Source organism: Pristiophorus japonicus, chromosome 4, assembly GCF_044704955.1.
Source record: "Pristiophorus japonicus isolate sPriJap1 chromosome 4, sPriJap1.hap1, whole genome shotgun sequence".
Lineage (NCBI taxonomy): Eukaryota > Metazoa > Chordata > Chondrichthyes > Pristiophoridae > Pristiophorus > Pristiophorus japonicus.
This window is the reverse complement of record NC_091980.1, coordinates 285,291,101-285,313,376: the sequence shown is the minus strand read 5'-3', so window position 1 is coordinate 285,313,376 and position 22,276 is coordinate 285,291,101. Positions and strand designations below refer to the sequence as shown.

The window sequence follows — 22,276 nt, the reverse complement described above, 5'->3', positions numbered from 1 at the left end:
TCCCTGTGCCACGTGCATAGCAGCCCCAAGCATTCTAAGACAGTGCAGGGCTAAGGAATTGCACGGTCAAATGGAGAGAGAAATCAATTTTGCCCTACCTGACCATCAGTGCCTTTAAATATAATTTGACAAGCAGCCAGCCGAGGTGATAATGCTGCCGTTGTTAACGCTAACGATGCTGAAGGGAGCGGGGGCGAATATAACATCCAGGGTGCTGCGCACCAGATGATGTCACGATCTATGAGGCACAAGAGAGCGAGGCGGTAAGTGTTAGCGGCAGCGCAAAACTTCCAGGGAAGTTCGTGGGCATCGGTGAAATCACCATGCCCGGTCGATAAACCCTTAGCGACCCATTACCATCCCCCACAGGCACTAATTGGGAGGCGCAAACCAGCCGAATTTCTCCCCTCGGCCTTTTGGCTAAGGTCATGCGTAACTGACCTGACAGGGGAGTAACCATGACCCCAAAGTGGTTCTCCCTGGATCAGGAAGGTGATTCTCCTATGCTTTTTGGAAATAGGAGGTGGGTGGGGTGGATTGACCCATCCACCTCCATGGCACGATCCTGGTATTGCAGTACTTCCAGGAACAGTGCAGTGGCTCTCGGCCTTTTGGCTAAGAGCATTGGCGCAGAGTGATCCTTGATGTGTGTAAGGTGACCTCTGGCGTTTGTGATTTGACAAAGAATTGGAAAGATTGGCTAAGCCGCATTAAAATGCAAGTTGAGAACAGGAATATGTGGAACATTTTTAACAGACATTATTCACAGAGCAGTTGTCGCCAAGGACAAATCTGGAGTTGCTATGCAACCAGTGGAATCGACCAGCACTGTCTTGAGATATCACCCTCATTAAACTTCAACAAGTGACTCGCATGATGAAGTAACCCCACTAAACTTTGAACCAATCATGAACAACAAGGGGAAAAGCCATGCTTGAGTGAGACAATCATTGAGGTGTACATGTAAGAGCCAGGAGAAGAATCTGAGCACAAAAAAATATAAGAACTGACACAATACCTAGTTTTTTTTACTGCAGTCAACCAGGACAAACATGTCCTGGTCCAACGAAGAGAAGATGTCTAAAAATTTCAACAGACGTCAAGTGATCATCAGTTTGGCCAACTGGGGCACTTGAAGACTTCAGGACAGGTCTAGTTGTGTTCCTAATTTAAACAGTGTGTTAGTGGTTAAATAAAAGACCTCTGTGAGAAATAGTGTATCTGTGTAGTTTTCTGTTAAGGCAGATTCAGGTATAAGAATCCCTACTCTAACACCTATTGTGGGAGGTGTGAAAGTCATAAATAATCCTACAGTATGATGTGTTTCACTGGATTTATACAGCACATTTCATGGGATATGTATGGTGCATTTCATTGGAATTCTGCAGTGCGTTTCATTTGATTTGCACTGGGTGTGTTTCATTGGATTTGTATGGCGTGTTTAACTGTAGTTATACATTGTATTATTGGATTGGTATGCTGTGTTTCATTAGATTATTATATTGCATTTCATCAGATTTGGACATTGTATTTCACTCACTTGGTACATTGAATTTCATTGGATTTGCATGGTAAATTTGCTGAATTTGCATGGTTTATTGCTTCGGCTAAACATAGACATGTTCATTGGATTTTCACAGTGCATTGTGTTGCTTTTGCACAGTTTGTTGTGATGGATTTGCACTGTTCATTAGATTAATTCCATTGCTGCTTTACATTGGGACTTTGAGAATCCATGAGGTTACGTGTGTCAGCTGTGGCTCAGTTGGTAGCATCCTCTCCTCTGAGTCAGAAGGTTGTGGGTTCAAGCCCCACTCCAGAGGTTTGAGCACAGGAATCTGTAATGTATGTACATAAGGTCTGCCCACCACCAGGGGGCACTACCATCAGAGATCCTAGGGTCATAGGTACACTCGTGCTGGGCCCGGTATATAATCTGAACTTCACCTTTTTATCTTCCCTTCTGGAAGTCATTAAGGACTGACCAGGTTACACCTAGTCACTGGCTCACAGTACGGAGTTCATTGTATCATTTCATACACTACAACTGGCGACGAGGCAAATATGAATCCACGCAAAAGTATGGCGAGCACAACACGATCGAGTACTGATGGAATTCTCGAGAGATTCAATGAGGGAGAGGATTGGGGAGATTTCATGGATCGTCTTGACCAGTATTTCGTGGCAAACAACCTAAACAAACACGAGGATGCAGAGAAGCACAGGGCAGTTCTTCTCACCATCTGTGGCCCCAGGATCTATGCACTCATCAAGAATCTGCTCTCACCCACTCTTCCTACAGAAAAGGATTACAAAGAATTGTGTGCTCTAGTTCTGGAACACTTTAAACATACGGAAGGAATCCTCATAGCCAGACATTGCTTCTATATGCACGTTCGTCCAGAAGGCCAGGACGTAGCGGCATTTGTTGCAGGGCCTTGCAAACTTGGGCCCACGTTGGAAGACATGCTGCGTGACTTTTTCGTGATCGGGGTCAACCACGAGGCGATCTTAAGTAAGCTGCTGGCTGTGGAGACAGGAACCTCAGCAAGGTCATCACCATCATCCAGGCTTGCGTGTCCACGCAGACAAGCATGAAGCAGATATCGCGACAAAACAGGAACTCCACGGCAAATACTGTGTACAAAATTGTATCGACGACCAGCAGAGCTGTACATGGCAGGGCCTACTCGACTGCATCTGCAAGACTGGGAGCCACTCAAAGTTCGCCATCGAGGCTTACTCGACTGTGTATGCGAGAACGGGAGCCGCTCAAAGCCCGCCATTGGGCGCAAATCCGAGCTCAACGTGTTGGCTTCGCGGGGGCAATCACCGACCCCATCAGTGTCGCTTCAGGCAGTATGTATGCAGAGGGTGTGCGAAGACTGGCATCTTCGCAAGCGAGCTGCGACGTACCACGTGGATCAATTCAGCGTGGATCTGGCGATGCAGCCCGAGCCATTTGAGAGCTCCGAGGGGGAAGTGTATAGCATCCATGCATTCTTAACAAAGAGCCAACCGATAATGATGGAGGTAAAATTAAACGGCGTGCCGGTATCCATGGAATTAGACACGGGTGCAAGTCAATCGATAATAAGCCAGAGGACTTTTGAAAAGCTGAGGGAGACCAAGGCAGAGAGACCCAAGCTGAGTCCGATAAATGCAAAGTTGCGTACTTACACCAAAGAGCTCATACCAGTGATCGGTAATGTAACAGTAAGAGTGTCGTACGAGGGAGCGGTTCATGATCTACCGTTATGGATTATCCCGGGTAATGGCCCGTCGTTATTTGGCAGTTGTTGGCTCGAGAAAATAAAATGGAAATGGTACGATATCAAAGCTTTGTCATCAGCAGATGATGATTTGTGTGCTCAAGTGCTAAGCATATTTCCCTCACTGTTTGAACCGGGAATTGGCAGCTTCAAGGGAGCCAAGGTGCAGATTCACCTTGGCCCAGACGCAAGGCCCATCCATCACAAAGCCAGGGTGGTCCCGCACATGATGAGAGAAAAGGTTGAGCTCGAATTGGACAGGCTAAAACGCGAGGGGGTCATCTGACTGGTCGAATTTAATGAATGGGCCAATCCCATTGTTCCGATGTTAAAGAGCAACGGCACGGTCAGGATTTGTGGAGACTATCATGTTACGATCAACCGAGTTTCGAAACAAGATCACTATCCGCTACCGAAAGCTGATGACTTGTTTGCAATGCTAGCCGGGGGAAAATCGTTCACCAAATTGGATCTAACATTGGCCTACATGCCATAGGAACTGGTTGAATCATCAAAGAAACTTACGTGCATCAACACGCACAAAGGACTGATTATTTACAACAGGTACCCTTTTGGCATTCGTTTCGGCAGCAGCCATATTTCAGAGAAACATGGAGAGCCTATTGAAATCCATCCCCAGCAGTCTGTGGTCATGGCCATCCAAACCATGGTCTAGAATCCACATTGACTTTGCGGGCCCCTTCCTCGGTAAAATGTTTTTTGTGGTGGTGGATGCATACTCCAAATGGATAGAATGTGTGATCATGTCATCCAGCACTTCCACTGCCACCATTGAGAACCTGAGAGCCATGTTTGCCACACATGGTCTGCCAGATATCATTGACAGCGACAATGGACTGTGTTTCATGAACCTGGAGTTTCAAGAGTTCATGAAACGCAACGGCATAAAACACGTGAGGTCAGCCCTGTTCAAACCCGCGTCCGATAGTCAAGCGGAGTGGGCAGTTCAAACCATCAAGCAGAGCCTGAAACACGTAACTCACAGTTCCTTGCAGATACGCCTGTCACGCATACTGCTCGGTTATAGGACAAGGCCACACATGCTCACCGGGGTCCCAACTGCAGAACTATTGATGAAGAGAGGCCTCAAAACCAGTCTCTCTCTAGTCCAACCTGACCTTAACGATCATGTCGAAACCCGACGTCAACGCCAGTAGTGGTATCACGACCATGCCACAGTGTCACGCGACATATCTGTAAATGACTCAGTGTAAGTACTTAACCATGGTCAAGGGCCCAGTGGCTCCCGGGCAATGTTACGGATAAGGAGGGTAACTGGGTGTATATGGTTAAGCTGAAGAATGGGCAGATGTGCAGGAAACACATTGATCAAATCAAGCTAAGACACAATGACGAACCGGAACAGTTAGAAGAAGACACCGCGAGCTTAGATGACCAACCAACTCACGTCCAGCCATCAGAAGAACCCACTGTGGTCAACTTCCAGCCCCAAGCCGTGAGAGACTCGGAAAGCACTGGGATTGTTCTGATACAGTCAACCAGTGAGCGAAGGGCTCCGGATCGTCTGAATTTGTAATATGGACTTGTGCCAAGAACTGGGGGGGGAATTATGTAATGTATGTACATAAGGCCTGCCCACCACCAGGGGGCACTACCGTCAGAGGTCCTACGGTCATAAGCACACTCGTGCTGGGCCCGGTATATAATCTGAACTTCACCTTTGTTTCTTCCCTTCTGGAAGCTATTAAAGACTGACCAGGTTACACCTAGTCACTGGCTCACAGAATGGAGTTCATTATACCATTTCATACACTACAGAATCTAGGCTGACACTCCAGTGCTATCCTGAAGGAGTGCGCACTGTCGGAGAAGCTGTCTTTCAGATGGGATGCTAGACCCTAACAGGTTGATGTAAAAGATCCTATGGCACTATTTCAAAGAAGAGCAGGGGAGTTCTCCCTGGTGTCCTGGTCAATATTTATCCCTTAATTAACATTACTAAAAAAAATATAGATTATCTGGTCATTATCACATTGCTTTTTGTGGGAGCTTGCTGTGCGCAAATTGGCTGCTGCGTTTCCTACATTACAACAGTGACTACACTTCAAAAGTACTTCATTGGCTGTAAAGCGCTTTGAGACGTCCGGTGGTCATGAAAGGTGCTATATAAATGGAAGTCTCTCTTTCCACCGACCTCCCTCCATTAACCTGGTGGCAGGATAGACGAACTCCCAGAGAAACTCCATAAATGGCTGGAAATGCTGTTTCCCGGAAGTTAGAAACATGGAAGCATAGAAATTTACAGCGCAGAAGGAGGCCATTCCGGCCCATCATGTCCACGCCGGCCTTCAAAGAGCCACATGGCCCTTGGTCAGCAGCCCTAATGTTTACATACAAACATATGAACAATTACGGAAAGGCAAAGAGCATCCAGCCCAAACAATCCGCTTCACCACAACTGCAACACCCCTTATACTGAAACATTCTACACTCCACCCCAACCAGAGCCATGTGATCTCCTGGGAGAGGCAAAAGTCAGATAAAAACCCAGGCCAATTTAGGGAGAACAAAATCTGGGAAAATTCCTCTCTATCCATCCAGGCAATCGAAACTAGTCCAGGAGATCACCCTGGCCATATTTATATTCCCTGCAGTACTTACCATTATATCTGCTCTGTCCAACAAAAGGTCATCCAGTCTAATCCCAATTACCAGCTCCAAGTCCGTAACCATGCAGGATACTGCACTTTAAGTGCCCATCCAACCATCTCTTAAAAGTGGTGAGGGTTTCTGCATCCACCACTCTTCCAGGCAGCGAGTTCCAGATCCCCACAACCCTCTGCGTAAAGAAGTCCCCCCTCAAATCCCCTCTAAACCTTTCACCAATCACCTTAAAACTATGCCCCCTCATAATAGACATCTCCACCTGAAATAGACCCTTACTATCCACTATGTCCAGGCCCCTCAATATTTTGTACACCTCAATGAGGTCTCCTCTCAACCTCCTCTGTTCCAATGAGAACAAACCCAGCCTATCCAATCTGTCCTCATAACTAAGATTCTCCATTCCAGGCGGCATCCTAGTAAATCTCCTCTGCACCCTCTCCAGTGCAATCCCATCTTTCCTATAATATGGCGACCAGAACTGCACGCAATACTCCAGCTATGGCCCAACCAAAGTATGATACAATTTAAGCATAACCTCCCTGCTCTTAAATTCTATGTCTCAGCCAATAATGGCAAGCATTCCGTATGCCTTCTTAACCACCTTATCCACCTGGCCTGCTACTTTCAGAGATCTGTGGACAAGCACTCCAAGGTCCCTTTATTCATCTATACTATTAAGTGGCCTGCTGCTTAATGTGTATACCCTTTCCTTATTAGCCCTCCCAAAGTGCATCACCTCACACTTCTCTGAATTAAATTCCATTTGCCACAGCTCTGCCCACCTGACCAGCAGATTGATATCCTCCTGCAGCCCATGACTTTCCACTTCATTATCAACCACACAGCCAATTTTAGTGCCGTCTGCAAACTTGTTAATCATACTCCCTATATTCAAATCTAAATAATTGATATATACCAGAAAAAGCAAGGGACCCAGTACTGAGCTCTGCGAAACCCCACTGGAAACATCCTTCCAGTTACAAAAACATCCATCAATCATTACCCTTTGCTTCCTATTCCAAGAAAATTTTGGATCCAACTTGACACTTTTCATGGGTTTTAACCTTCATGACCAGTCTACCATGTGGGACCTTATCAAAAGCTTTGCTAAAGTCCATATATACTACATCGTATGCACTACCCTCATCAACCCTCTTCGTTACCTCCTCAAAAAATTCAATCAGGTTAGTCAGACACGATCTTCCCTGAACAAATTGGTGCTGACTGTCCCTAATTAATCCTTGCCTTTCCAAATGCAGATTTATCCTTTCTTTCAGGATTTTTCCCAATAATTTTCCCATCACTGAGGTTAGGCTGACAGGCCTCTAATTACTCGGCCTATCCCTTTCTCCCTTCTTAAACAAGGTCACTACATTAGCAGTCTTCCAATCCTCCGGCACCATGCCCAGATCCAAAGATGAGTAGAAAATGCTGGTCAAGGCCTCTTCTATTTCCTCTTTTACTTCGCTCAACAGCCTGGGATGCATTTCATCCGGGCCTAGGGACTTATCTACTTTCAAAGCTGCTAAACCACTTAATACTTCCTCTGTCACTATATTTATTTCATCCAGAATATCACACTCCTCCTCGATAGCAGTATCTGCATTGCCCCTTTCCTTTGTGAAAACAGATGCAAAGTATTCGTTAAGAGCCCTCCCAACATCTTCTGCCTCCTCACAAAGATTACCCTCATGGTCTCTAATAGGCCCCACCCTTTCTTTAGTCACCCTCTTACTCTTAATATATTTACAGAACATCTTAGGGTTTTCCTTAATTTTACTGGCCAAGAATTTCTCGTGCTCTCTCTTAGCATTCCTAATATCCTTTTTAGTTTTGCCTCTTAACTTTCTACAATCCTCTAAAGATTCTATAGTATTTAACCGTTGATATATGACATAAGCGTCCCTTTTTTTCTTAATCCTCCCCTGTAAGTCCCTAGACATCCGAGGGCTCTAGATTTATTTTTCCCAGCCTTTTTATTTAAGGGCACATGTTTGGCCTGAGCCTTCCAGACCTCCTCCTTGAATGCCTCCCACTGTTCCGACACTGATTTACCCACAAGTAGCTGTTTCCAGTCCACCATGGCCAAATCACTCCTTAACTTTGCAAAATTAGCTCTTCCCGAATTCGGAACTTTTATTCCAGGCCTATTCTTGTCCTTATCCATAACCAACTTGAATCTGACTGAATTATGGTCACTGGCACCCAAGTGCTCTCCCACTAATACCGCGTCAACCTGCCCAGCTTCATTCCCCAAAACTGAATCCAAGACCGCACCCTCTCGTGTTGGGCTTGCTGCATACTGACTAAAAAAGTTCTTTTGAATGCATTTCAAGAATTCCGCACCCTCTATACCCTTCACACTAAATTTGTCCCAATCAATATTTGGAGAGTTAAAAGTCCCTACTATTACTACCCTATGGTTTACTACACTATGGCTTTTGGACTGCCCAACAATTTGCCTATATATTTGTTCCTCTATCTCCCTCCCACTGTTTGGGGGTCTATAATGCACGCCCAGCAGTGTGATCAACCCTTTTTTATTTTTCAATTTGACCCATATGGCCTCATTTGATGATCCCTCTTGTAAAGTCCTTACTCTACAGTATGAAACCACACGAGGCACATTCTGGGGCAAGGTCACTCTGTGATCTTAACTCTTTATTCACAGGACTCCAAAGATGCGGACCCTGCGTGGGACCTCCCTTTTTATATCTGTGAGATCAGGTAAGGAGTGTCTCCCACAAGTTCACCCCTTGTGGTCAAGGTGTGCATCTAGGTTGAGTGGACACAGTAATACAGTGGTGTTACATTGTGGTTACATACATAGAAACATAGAAACATAGAAACATAGAAAATAGGTGCAGGAGTAGGCCATTCGGCCCTTCAAGCCTGCACCGCCATTCAACAAGATCATGGCTGATCACCCACCCCAGCACCTTCCCCCCACACCCCCCGACCCCCCCCAGCTGTAAGGACCACATCCAACTCCCTCCCGAACACATCCAACGAACTGGCATCAACAACTCTGCACGGCAGGGAACCCTACAGGCCAACAACTCCCCGAGTGAAGAAGTCTCTCCCAATCCCAGCCCCAAACAGCCCACCCCCCATCCCAAGAGCGTGCCCCCTGCCCCCGGCTCCGGACCCACCCAACACCGGGGACACTCCCCCCGCACCCAACCCTCCCCATCCCATCAGAATCTTTCCCAAATGCCGAACACCCGCTGATGTAGAGCCCCCAGCCCCGGCCACCCGGAGCCACGCTCCCGCGACGCCAACCACACCACATCCACCAACCGCCATCTGCGTAGTCAACCCGTCCACCCCACTCTGAACACTCCCCGCACCGAGGCACAGAGCCCCCAGGTCCGCCCCTCCAACACACTTCGCCCCCCCCAAACCTCCGCTGCAATGTGGCCCCTCCTGTCCCCCGGCCTGGGTTTCTCCACCCCCCACCTCCACCACTCTTCCCTCCATCCCCCGCCCCCATCTCCCCTCAACTTCCCTCTGCCTCCCCGCACAGGCTCCCATCTTGGGGGCGGTAACCTTCTGGGGCAGGGAATTTTAGCCCCCAGTGTGGAAGTCCTGCTCCCGCCGCAGAATTGGCCTTACCACCCCTCAATGGAAGCGGAGTGCAATTTCCCACACTCCACTTCCTTTGGGGGCAGTTACCGGGGCACGACTGGATGCTCCTGTGACATGACATCACCTCCCTCCTCAAAGTCTTATTGGGATCATAGGTTTAGTCTTTCAGGTGGTCTACGCTCCCTCGTGGAGCGCCGCAGTTGGAAATCTGGATGTTGGACACTGACGTGTGTGTCTGTCACCTGTGGTGCTTCCGGCCTGTCCGGGCTGACCTCAGGGACTGTGCATTCTTCTGATTGCTCTTGTTGCTCGTTCACTGGCGGTGGTGTGAGCTCCATCTCATGGTCTTCTTCAGGTTCCTCCGTGTCCATGCTGAACCTTTTTTTTACTTGGTCCAGATGCTTACGGCATATCTGACCATTGTTGAGTTTTACCACGATGACCCTATTCCCCTCTTTGTCAATTACAGTGCCCTCAATTTGTCAATTTGGGCCCCATGGCGTGATTGAGGACGAATACAGGATAATTTATTTCTATACATCTCCCCCTCGAATTATGGTCATGGTACTCGTTTTGTGACTTGCGCTTGCCTTCAACTATGTCGGTCAGGACTGGGTGAATGAGGGACAACCGACTTTTGAGTGTCCGTTTCATTAGTAGCTCTGTGGGCGGGACCCCCGTAAGCGAGTGCGGTCGGGATCTATAGGCCAGCAGGAGACACGATAGGCGGCATTGTAGGGAGGGTCCTTGAATCCTGAGCATACCTTGTTTAGTGATTTGGACCGCACATTCCACCTGGCCATTGGAGGCCGGCTTGAACGTCGCAGTCCTGACGTGGTTGATGCCATTGCCCGACATAAACTCTCAGAATTCGTAGCTTGTGAAACATGGGCCATTATCACTAACCAGGATGTCCGGCAAGCCATGGGTTGCAAAGATCGCACGTAGGCTTTCCACGGTGGTGGATGACGTGCATGAATGCAGAATGATGCATTCTATCCATTTCGAGTCCGCATCTACCACAATAAGGAACATCTTACCCATGAACAGGCCCACGTAGTCAATATGAATGCGTGACCATGGCCTGGTGGGCCAGGGCCATGGGCTGAGCGGGGCCTCCCTGGGGGCATTACCCAGCTGGGCACACATTGTGCACCTGCGAACACAGTGTTCCAGGTCTGAATCAATTCCAGGCCACCAAACGTGTGACCGGGCAATGGCCTTCATCATCACAATGCCTGGGTGCTCGCTGTGGAGTTCCCTGATGAATGCCTCCTTGCCCTTCTGGAGCATAACTACCCGGCTGCCCCATAGTAGGCAGTCGGCTTGGATGGAGAGCTCATCCATCTGGCTGTGGAACGGTCTGACCTCCTCAGGGCACGCTCCGTGTGCAGGCACCCAATCCTTAATCAGGGATAGGAGGGGATCTCTGTTTGTCCAAATTTTGATCTGGTGGGCTGTGATGGGGGAGCCTGCGTTGTCAAATGCATCGACAACCATGACCATCTCGGCGCTTTGCCCCCTCAGTGGTGGCCAGTGGAAGCCTTCTGAGCACGACAGCACAATTTTCAGTGCTGGGCAGGTGCCGGATGGAGTAGTCATAAGCAGCCAGCGTGAGAGTCCATCGCTGTTTGCGAGCTGATGCGTTGGCATTGATAGCCCTGCTGTCTGACAACAGGGATGTTAATGGCTTGTGGTCTGTCTCTAATTCAAACTTTCTACCAAAGAGGTACTGATACATTTTTTTTACACCATAGACACATGCAAGCACTTCCTTCTCGACCATCCCATCTCCCCGTTCTGCTTGAGAGAGTGACCTGGAGGCATAAGCCACAGGTTGTAGTTGACCCTCAGCATTGCTCTGCTGCAACACACACCCAACCCCATAGGACGATGCATCACATGTCAGAACAATTTTTTACAGGGGTCGTACAGGGCCAATAACTTCTTTGAACAAAGTCAGTTTCGCGCCCGATCAAAAGCCCGTTCCTGACAGTCCCCCCAAAACCAATCGCAACCCTTATGCAGGAGCATGTGTAGCAGCTCCAACAACGTGCTCAAGTTCGGCAGAAAGTTCCCGAAATAGTTCAACAGTCCCAGGAATGAATGCAACTCTGATGTGTTGCAGGGCCTGGGTGCTCGTGCTCGTCGAATCGCCTATGTTTTGGATTCGGTGGGCCGACTCCCATCTGCAGCAAGCCACCTGCCCAGAAACTCAACCTCAGGAGCTAAGAAACACACATTTAGACTTCTTGAGTCGCAGGCCTACCCGGTCCAGTCGGCGAAGCACCTCCTCCAGGTTTTGGAGCTGTTCCTCAGTGTCTCGACCCATGATGAGGATGTCGTCCTGGAATACGATCGTTCCAGGAATGGATTTAAGCAGGCTTTCCATGATTCGTTGAAAAATCGTGGCCGCTGATCGAATGCCAAACTGGCAACTGTTATAAACGAAAAGTCCCTTGTGCGTGGTGATGGTGGTCAGTAGTTTAGATTCGTCGGCCAGTTCCTGGGTCCTTAAGGCTGAAGTGAGGTCCAGCGTGGCAAAGAGGTCCTCCGCTCTCAGGAGCAGGTATTGATCTTGTAGGGACACCCGATTGATGATGGCCTTGTAGTCGCCACAGATCCTGACAGAGCCATCCACTTTTAGGACAGGAACGATGGGGCTCGCCCAGTCGCTGAACTCAACAGGCGAGATGATGTCCTCTCTCAACAGCCGGTCCAATTCGCTCTCGATCTTTTCCCGCATCACATACAGCACCGCTCTGGCTTTGTGGTGCACTGGCCTGGCGTCTGGGGTGATGTGTATCATTACTTTAGTGCCTTTGAAAGTCCCGACGCCAGATTGGAATAGTGAATCGAATTGTTGTAGGACTTGTGAGCACGAACTTTGCTCCACAGATGACATTGCGTGAACATCCCCCCATTTCCAGTTCATCTCGGCTAACCAGTTCCTCCCCAACAGTGTGGGACCATCGCCCGGGACAATCCAGAGTGGCAGCCGATTCACTACCCCATTGTGTGTGACAGCCAACATTGCACTGCTTAGCACCGGAATGATTTCTTTAGTGTACGTCTGTAATTGTGTCTCAATATGTGCTAATTTGGGTCTACTGGCTTTAAGTGGCCATAGCTTCTCAAATTGCTGAACGCCCATGTGTGACTAGCTGGCCCCAGTGTCCAGCTCCATGTGTACTGGGATACCATTTAATAAAACCCTCATCATCATTGGTAGCATTTTGGTGTATGAACTATGAATATTCACCACATGGACCCGCTGAACCTTGGCGTTCATCGATTTGCCCCAAAAGTCATCCTGCCTCAAAGAACCCTCTTCTGGTCCATCCGCCTCATATATTAGTCTGGTTGTAGACTTCCTGCACATTCGAGCTAAGTGGCCACTGAGATTGCAGTTCTTGCAGACAAACTGTTGGAGATCTGCAAGATCTAGCTGAGTGTTTTCCCCCAAACCTCCAGCATGAGTTAAAGTTTCCATTGTTGGGAACAAAGGGACTATGGCCAGGCATTCCGCGCTGACTGTCCCTTTGACTGCTCTTAAGTACCCTATTGGTGGGTGTCAATGGCCCCATCCCTGGCCGCATTGAATGTCCGTTCAGCCTGCCATTGTCTCTGTTGAAGTCCTACTCTGGGGTCTATTGCTGCCTGGGGAGTGTCGGACTGCCCCTGCCTGCCTGCGGAGCTCTGAGTCGCATTGATGATGTTGACTCCCTGATCCATCGCCGCATTAGAGGCAGAATTGCGTGCGTATATTATTTTCGTCTCTTCCTCCCTCGCCACGAAAGTTTGAGCCATCAACGCTGCCGCTTCCAAGGTCAAATCCTTGGTCTCAATTAATTTGCGTAAAATTCCCGCATGACCGATGCCCTCGATAAAGAAGTCCCTTAGCATCTCCCCCCTGCAGGCGTCTGTGAACTTACAGAGGCTGGCCAAACATTGGTGGTCCGCTATGAAGTTCGGTATGCTCTGTCCTTTACGACGTCGGTGGGTGTAGAATCTGTGTCGGGCCATATGTATGCTACTCACCGGTTTGAGGTGCTCCCCGATCAATTTGCTAAGTTCTTCAAAGGTTTTGTCGGCCGGCTTTTTGGGTGCTAGTAAGTCCTTCATGAGTGCATAAGTCTTTGGCCCACAGCTGGTCAAAAGATGAGCCCTTCGCTTGTCGGCCGCTGCATCCCCCAGCCATTCTTTCGTAACGAAGCTTTGCTGAAGCCTCTCGACAAAATCGTCCCAGTCTTCCCCAACACAGTACCGTTCCTCTGTGCTACCGGTGGCCATTCTCGTGGGTTGTGAATTCCCGTTTCTCGTCGCCAATGTAAAGTCCTTACTCTACAGTATGAAACCACACGAGGCACATTCTGGGGACAAGGTCACTCTGTGACCTTAACTCTTTGTTCACAGGACTCCAAAAACGCAGACCCTGCGTGGGACCTCCCTTTTTATACCTGTGTGATCAGGTAAGGAGTGTCTCCCATAAGTTCATCCCTTGTGGTCAAGGTGTGCATCTAGGTTGAGTGTATACAGTAATACAGTGGTGATGCATTGTGGTTACATACATGACACTTCTAACATATCATCCTTCCTCACCGCTGTAATATTTTCTTTAATCAGTACCGCAACCCTCCACCACCCCCCCCCCCGCCTCCCCCCCCCACCCCTTTTTTTCGGTCAGGCTTTCAACACTTTTACAGCAGAAGACCAGTAGAAGTATTGCAGAAATTCCAGGACCTACATGTGTACATTATGTTGCATTGAATTTGCATGGCCTGTTGCATTGTATTTACATGGTGTGTCTTGTTGCTTTTGCACAGTATGTTGCAATGTGTTTGCACAGTGTATTTATTATATGGAGCATTACATTGGATTTGCATCGTGTGTTTAATTGGATTGGCACGGTGTGTTATAATGTATTTGCATGGTGTGTTATGGTGGGATAACACAATGCGTTTTATTGTATTTGTATGGTATGTTTAGTTGGAGATGCTTGATATATTGTTGATGGATTTATATGCTACATTACAATGTGCTTCCATGATGCATTGTGAAATATTTGCATGCTATGTTGCTTCGAATGTGATGGATTAACACAGTGAATTTGATTGGAACCACATGTTGAATATTGTTAGAATTGCATGGTGTAGAGCAACATGTTTGTGTGATACATTGTTCAATTTACACAAAATATTTTGGTAATTTTGCAACAATGTGTTGCAATGTGCTTTCATGGTACGTTACAATTTCATTAGATCTGTACAGTGTTTTGTAACGAATTTGCACCATGCACTTTATTGGGGTTGTATGCTGCAGTTTGTTGGGATTGCATGGTGTGTTGCGATGGATTTGTCCTTTAGATTACATGATGTTTTGCAGAGTGCATTTTGTTGCAATTGATTGCACTGTGCATTTTGATTGATTTGCACAGAGAGTTGCAAGGATCTGTAAGTGTATTGCGATGGAGTTGTATAACACACAGTGCCTTTTGTTAGACTTTTTTAGTGTTTCGTTGGATTTATATGGTGCATTGGGATTAATTGGCCCAACTGTTTGTGATGGCTATGCACAGTGTGCTAGTATTGACTTCAGCTTTGCTAATAATGTACATCTGGAATGTTTATATTGCTTCGTCACGATGCAGAAAACCTCCACTTGTATCACCTCCTGAGACAGCAACGTTACCATGGTGGGTATCAGTGCAAGAAAATGTTGCCAACTGTGGCTTGGCATTTAGCTAGTCAGTCACCAATATGTTATTGTGTGGCATTTTTACCTCACTCCAAAGTGGCATAATTGACAGCATGAGGAGGACAGAGTCATGGTCAGTGTGCTCCGTAGTTAAGTACAATAATGATTTTGTGGAAGAAGGAGAGGTCAGAGAGATGAGAGTGACCACAGCCATTGTTGTAAGAAGAGAGACCAGGTCGTCGCCGGAGGAAGGGAGGTCCGGAGGGACGGCTTGCGCGTGAGGTAGGCCCAAACCTGTTTTTGAAGTTGGTCGAAGGCTCAACGTCGCCGGATCTTTCCCGATCTTCCTCGCTGCCGTGCTCCACCTCAGACTCAACAAGTTCCCTGCTGGAGTGGAACTAAACTACAGAACCAGTGGGAACCTGGTCAACTTTCGTCGTCTCCAGGTCAGATCCAAGACTGTCCCAACCTCTGTCGTCGAGCTAGAGTACGTGGACGAGGCTTGCGTCTGCGCACATTCAAAGACTGAACTCCAAGTCATAGTCAACATCTTCACTGAAGCATACGAAAGCATGAGCCTTACACCAAACATCCGTAAGACAAAGGTCCTCCACCAACCTGACCCCGTCACACAGCACTGTCCCCCCAGTCATCAAGATCCATGTCATGGCCCTGGATAACATGGACCACTTTCCATACCTCGGGAGCCTATTATGAGCAAGGGCAGACTTCGACGACGAGGTTCAACACCGCCTCCAGTGCGCCAGTGCAGTCTTCGGCCGCCTGAGGAAGAGAGTGTTCGAAGATCAGACCCTCAAATCTGGCACCAAGCTCATGGTCTACAGGGCTGTATTGATACCCACCCTCCTGTATGGCTCAGAGACTTGGACCATATACAGTAGACATCTCAAATCGCTGGAGAAATACCACCAACGATGTCTCCGCAAGATCCTGCAAATCCCCTGGGAGGACAGATGCACCAATGTTAGCGTCCTCGATCAGGCCAACATCCCCAGCATCGAAGCACCGACCACACTCGACCAGCTCTGTTGGGCGGCCACGTTGTTCGCATGCCTGACACAAGACTCCCAAAGCAAACGCTCTACTTGGAACTCCTACACGGCAAGTGAGCCCCAGGTAGGCAGAGGAAACGTTTCAAGGACGCTCTCAAAGCCTCCTTGATAAAATGAAACATCCCCACCAACACCTGGGAGTCCTTGGTCAAAGACCGCCCTAAGTGGAGGAAGAGCATCCGGTAGGGCGCTGAGCACCTCGAGTCTTGTCGCCGAGAACATGCAGAAAACAAGCGCAGGCAGTGGAAGGAGCGTGCGGCAAACCAGACTCCCCAACCACCCTTTCCTTCAATGACTGTCTGTCCCACCTGCGACAGAGACTGTAATTCCCATATTGGACAGTACAGTCACCTCAGAACTCACTTTTAGAGTCTTCCTCGATTCCAAGGGACTGCCTATTATGATGATGATGAATAATGATGCGGTGCCATTCCTACTTTCTCCCGGTGCTGCTAGATGGTCCTCACATGCAGCTGCTGATCGAGGGGAATGGGACGCGCAGTTTATTGGTGTCCTCCCCACTTGGGTTTGACCCATGTGTTGCAGTATACAGCAGCACAAGTCACTGAATAGCAGTCAGGAGAAAGAACCCCATCTGTTTATTTGGCTTCTCTCTTGCCCAGATGTTGAGACCACTTGTAGCACCCCATGCCAACTCATTGCAGACCAGGGAACAAACCTAGGACCTCTCTGGTCTCCCTGGCTCACCTAGTACAAAGGCTAGCTGATTTCAGTGCGGGGGCCATCAGGGAACCCATGAGGTTCTTGTGCAATGATTAGTGTTCAACCACTTCTCTTATTTTACTGACTAATTCTTTGGCGGGTGCCTATATACGTTCAGCTTCACACTGAATGTAAAGACGGTGTTAAGGCCTGAACTGACTGCAGATAGGAGCAGAAGGTGACTCTGTCCTCCAGCCTGCATTTACACTATGCAGAGGTGATTTCAATGGACGGAAAAATCATGGACAGCTCGCCTGCCATTTGCCAACACGCATTGGTTACGGACATCGGGAAGAGTATCCAGGGGAACGGTAGCGTCAGTGCAAAGTGTAAATGCACCTAGATTACATGATGCAGTGATGAGGAAGTGAATTCATGGCTTTTGGAACGCACAAAAAATCTGGTAGCACTTTCTAAAGGCTCATCAATAAAGCAGCCAATAAAGCAGCCAAAAATAGCAACTCTTTGCGTGCAAAAGAATAGAAACATAGAAATTTTAGAAGTAGATTGGAGCCATTCAGCCCTTTTGGCCTGCACTGAATTTAGGCCGCACTTGGGTGCTGAGTTTAAACAGCCCCATTTTCCTGATTTCTCCCTACGTTAATCCTCCGTGCCTCCCCCCCTCAGTCTCGTTTTCCTCTCCGTACCCATGTATATTCTTCTCTTTATGTAATTATTCAAAACTTTTCTAATTTCTATCATCAATTTACCATCAATCACCACTTATGGCAAAGTATTTCATAAAAACGTAGAAACATAGGAACAGGGGTAGGCCATTCAGCTCCTCGAGCCAGTCCCACCATTCAATGAGATCATGGCTGATCTGTGACCTAACTCCACATACCCATCTTTGGCCCATATCCCTTAATACCTTTGGTTAACAGAAAGCTATCAATCTCAGATTGAAAATCAACTGCCATTTGCAGAAGAGAGTTTCAAACTTCTACCATCCTTTGCATGTAGAATTGTTTCCTAATTTCACTCCTGAGAGGCCTGACTCTACATTCTTACACTATGCCCCTGTTGCGTGTGCAATAATTCAATGGGTTTAGTACCGTGAACTCAATCAGGTGCGACCTGACTCTACTTTATTAGCTCTCAAAGTGAGGATTAAACATGGAGGCTTTATTTATATACAAGAGCTGCACGTGTGTGTCTGTGGCCCAATGACCTCCGACAGTCGCTCCCCCTGGTGGCAGGCAAGCCCAGGCATACATACATTACAGCCCCCGAGGCCTCGAATCCCCAAACATGGAAATAGTTTCTCTCTATCTACCCTAGTTCCCCTTAATATCTTGAAAACTTCAATCATATCACCCCTTAACTGTCTAACTTCCAGGGAATACAACCCTAGTTTGTGTAATCTCTCCTAGCAATTTAACTCTTGGAGTCCAGGTATCATTCCCTCCGAGGCCAATATGGCCTAAGTTGGGGTGCCTAGAACTACTCACATTTTCCAGATGTGGTCTAACCAGGACTTTGTAAAGCTGCAGCATAATTGCTACCCCTTTGTATTCTAGTCCTCCAGATATCAAGGCCAGCATTCCATTAGAAAAATAAAGAAAGACTTGCATTTATATAGAGCCTTTCATGACCACTGGACATCCCAAAGTGCTTTGCAGCCAATTAAATATATTTTTTTGAAGTGTAGTCACTGTTGTAATGTAGGAAACACAGCAGCCAATTTGTGCACAGCAAGCTCCCACAAACAGCAATGTGATAATGACCAGATAATCTGTTTTTGTTATGTTGATTGAGGTGTAAATATTGGCCCCAGGACACCAGGGCGATCTCCCTTGCTCTTCTTCAAAATAGTGCCATGGGATCTTTTACGTCCACCTGAGAGAGCAGACAGGGCCTCGGTTTAACATCTCATCTGAAAGACGGCACCTCCGACAATGCAGCACACCCTCAGCACTGCCCTGGGGGGTCAGCCTAGACGTTTGTGCTGAAGTCCCTGGAGTGTGGTGACACAGCATTGCTTGACCCCGGTCTGTATTTGTATTGGGTCTGTGGTGGATCCGTTGGTAAGAATCACAGCTTGCATGTCATTGTGAAGTAGGCGGGGGATGGTGACAAATTTTAGGGGGCAGCTGAATTTGAGAAGGACACTCCATAATCCCTCACGTTTGACAGAGTCGACGGCCTTAATGAGGTCAAAGAAAGCCATGTGCAGAGGTTGATGCTGCTCCCTACATTTTTCTTGGATTTGTCACACGGTGAAGATCATATCCGTTGTGTCCCTTAGTGGCGGAATCCGCTCTGTGACTCTGGGAGGGGCTTTTAAGCCACTGGGAGGAATCGATTGAGGAGGATTCTTGCAATGATTTCCCCTGCGACAGACAGCAGGGAAACTCCTCGGTAGTTTTTTTTAATTGATGTTGGTTGAGGGATTTATATTGGCCAGGACAACGGTGATAATGCCCATGCTCTTCTTCAAAACAGTGCCATGGGATCTTTTAGATCTAGCTGAGAGAGCAGAGAGGGCCTCAGTTTAACGTCTCATATGAAAGACGGCACCTCTGACAGTGCCGCCCTCCCTCAGCACTGCACTGGAGTGTCAGCCTAGATCATTGTGCTCAAGTCTCTGGAGTGGGTCTTGAACCCACAACCTTCTGACTCAAGACTGAGCCACAGGTGTACTCTTAGCCTTTTTAATTATTTTCTGATTAATTCCAGTAACTCTTTGTATATACAAATTGCACTAATATCCCCCTTTAATATTGAGATCATTGTCTTTGATTTAACTATCAATGGAAATAACCTATCTGTGTTTACCTTATCCATTCTTTTATCATTTTGCACACCTCTATCAAATACTCCTCATTCATCTCAGTCAGAGAGATTACAGTCTTAGTTGCTCCAGCTGTAGTCTCTATATAAATCTATCTGGATGCTGCAGTCTTCTCATCACTGGGCCATGATTCGCCTACCGTGGCAGGCTCAGTGCGGCCGAGGTAGGAGGCAGGCTGCGAACCCACTGCTGTCTCCATGCCGGCATCCCCCACGATATTCCCCTGATGGGGCTTGTTAAGCCTGCCCTGCGAGATTCCCAGCCAATTAATAGGAACCAGGTCTAATAATGTCACTTGATGATGCGTCATAAGCCAGTTACCTTAAAGGGACCATGCACACATTGATTTTGACATTTGTGCTTATGGAGGGAGTCACAGCAGACAGGGGGGTTCTCTTCCCTTCCAATGAGCGGAAGAGACCTCCCCAGGACACCAACGCAATCTGGTTGCACATTACAAAGGAGAGCACAGGCAGAGATATTGTCAGGAGGACCTGGCTGCAATGGTGCAAACATTTCAATGATCTCAGTGGATCACAAAATGTTATTGCAAAACCACACTCAACCTCATAAGAACATAAGAAACAGGAACAAGAGTAGGCCAATATGGCCCCTCGAGCCTGCTCCACCATTCAATAAGATCATGGCTGATCTGGTCATGGACTCAGCTCCACTTCCTCGCCCGCTCCCCATAACCCCTTAATGCCTCATCATTTAAGAAACTGTCTATTTCTGTCTTAAATGTATTCAATGTCCTAGCTTCCACAGCTCTCTGAGGCAGCGAATTACAACCCTCGGAGGGAAGAAATTTCTCCTCATCTCAGTTTTAAATGGGCAGCCCCTTATTCTAAGATCAAGATCTCTAATTCTAGTCTCCCCTATCAGTGAAAACATCCTCTCTGCATCCACCTTGTCAAGCCCCCTCATAACCTTATACGTTTCAATAAGATCACCTCTCATTCTTCTGAATTCCAACTCAACCTTTCCTCATAAGTCAACCCCCTCATCCCTGGAATCACCCTAGTGAAACTTCTCTGAACTGCCTCCAAAGCAAGTATATCCTTTCGTAAATATGGACACCAAAACTGCACGCAATATTCCAGGTGTGGCCTCATCTTGCTGTGGCACTCATCACTTCATTATCACTCTGCCTTCCCCACCTTATCCCTGCATATCTTTACTCACACCAACTTACCTTGCACCTCCACCCATCCCTCTCTATCTACATTATCACTTCCCCCTCTCACTAGTCACCCCTCACACTCACCCTCATCCTTGTACAGCATACCAACTAACAACAAATAAGGATAGGCACTTGGGTTTTTTAGCCAATGTTTATGTAAAGTTTCTGTTAATGTATTGTGAAACATTGAAATCCTTATTTTCAACACTTTGCCTTCTTTGACAGATTTGTGTGCTCCTTTGGAAGTGGCTCAGTGAGTTGTGGTGAATGGTGAGGCATAACGGTACACCCCGCAATGGTGATGAGTGTGAAAGAAATGTCTTGGGCATTGTAGGAATGTTTATGGTGTTAGTGTGGGGTGGCGCCAACCTGGCACATCATGTGGCAGCCAGGGTGTACAGCGTCAAGTGAAGTGAATTTGGCCATGGTGAGGCCATCCCCGGCCTCCCGGGCAGCAATGTGGTCATGTGCTGATGTCCTGTGTCCTGTGCAGCATCAAATGATTGTGGAGAAGGTTGGTGTTGTTGGTGGTGATGCTGGTGTGTTTAGTGATGTTGGTGTTGGGGCTGATCGTGAGATTCTGAGGACCAAGGTGAGATTTTCTCAAGGGCACCGATGCTGATGGAATAGATGGTAGCTGAAGTTGAGATGACAGAAGCGATCTGTCAATGATGAGAGAGATTGCTCCAAGGAGGTGACATTGGATAGAGAGTTTACTCCAAACACTTCCTGTTATGTCTCAAATAAAGCAATGTGACTGAGTACTGTAGACTTGAGTAAGTGTGACCTTAGTCTCTTTATTCTGACTCCAGAGTTCTGGCACAGCATGGGAGGCCTGCTTTTATGCAGTGCTCCCAAGGGATGCTGGGATCCCTTGGGACTCCAACAGATGCGCCCTCTGGTGGTGATAGAATGCTGGTTATAAGGTGTTGCATACATAACACTTCCAACCTTCCTAAAGCTGAAAGGTGTATTGCAAATCCTGCAGTCTCCAGCTTCTAACGTTGGAAAGTGAAAAACTGTGAAATTGTAGTTTTTATACCACTTTTGCAGCAATCACCTGTTCAGAGGAATGGAGAGTCATTGAAAACCCGACCTACTTACCTGACGTGATCCCCGAGCGCCGTAAAACTCGTCAAAAACAGGATAAATGGTAAAATGCTGTTTAAGTAGCTTTTAACAACCTCAATTGGCTCACCCGTTGCTTAGTGTTGAGTCTGTAAAGCTCAGGCAGACCCGGCACTTGGGAAACTAACATGGAGGCGGGATCCCACCGTGCTGTCAATCATTTAGATTT

General features: G+C 47.6%; 1 pseudogene; it reads left to right on the top strand.

Moving 5' to 3' along the window:
- Positions 1-400: 400 nt before the first annotated feature.
- On the top strand, positions 401-602 carry LOC139263562 (U2 spliceosomal RNA; annotated as a pseudogene).
- Positions 603-22,276: the final 21,674 nt, after the last annotated feature.